Source organism: Trichosurus vulpecula, assembly GCF_011100635.1.
Source record: "Trichosurus vulpecula isolate mTriVul1 chromosome X unlocalized genomic scaffold, mTriVul1.pri SUPER_X_unloc_8, whole genome shotgun sequence".
Taxonomy (NCBI): Eukaryota; Metazoa; Chordata; class Mammalia; order Diprotodontia; family Phalangeridae; genus Trichosurus; species Trichosurus vulpecula.
This window is the reverse complement of record NW_023494384.1, coordinates 47,258-48,193: the sequence shown is the minus strand read 5'-3', so window position 1 is coordinate 48,193 and position 936 is coordinate 47,258.

Genomic DNA, 936 nt, shown 5'->3' with positions numbered 1-936 from the left:
CCTCCATTTAAGGAGATGATTAAGGACAGACTTAGTATTTATCTAGGTGTTCTTCTACTTTGGGACTTCTCAGACCTTTCCTTCATGTCCCTGCATTATGTACATGACCCCCATTTCTGCTTCCTTTTCTCTGTTTTCTTCCCTGATTAAATTGAAAGTTCACTGAGGGCAGTAAATCTTTTCATTCATTTTCTTTCTTTATTTTTTACATTATTATATAAAGCACTTAGGAAACTACCTGAAACACAGTAGGCAATTAACCAATGTTTGTGCATGTGAATTCACTTTATGGTCCTCACTGTCTCTCAGTCCCTATATCCAGGTAGTTTCAAAGTCTTGACATTACTAAAACCTAGCTCTCATTCCTCACTTGTTTTCACTTCTCCTTGCCCTGGATTTCTTCTTCCTTATTCCTGCTTTTCATCTTGAGACTGGACTCTAGGTCTTGAATTCCCCCTTCAGAAGTACCCTCCACTTCTGAAGCCTCTCCAGCTGATAGCTCCTCTCAGGACCCAATCAATGAGATCCACAAGGAATTGGGTTTAAGGAATGATCTTTGATAAAGAAGTCTAGCCAGTAAACACCAAATTGTCTCTTCAAGAAAGGACAACAACCAAGCAACCTAGCCTTATTCATTGAATGGGCCTTGCCTCTGTCATACTGAGAACTGGGAAAGACCTTAGCTTACAAAGGCCAATGTCTCCCACTGCATCCTGGGCCATCTCTACTCATCCTGATATATATCTGGCCACTGGACCCAGATGGCTCTGGAGGATAAAGTGAGGCTGGTGATTCTGCATAGCCCTCCCTGACTTAAATCCAATTCAACTGCAAGTCATGACATCATCCACCTGATGTCATGGTCCTATGTGAGAATGAACGACAAACCACTACCTGTGATCTGAGGTACCTCTTCTCTCCAAAGTCCTGTATAAC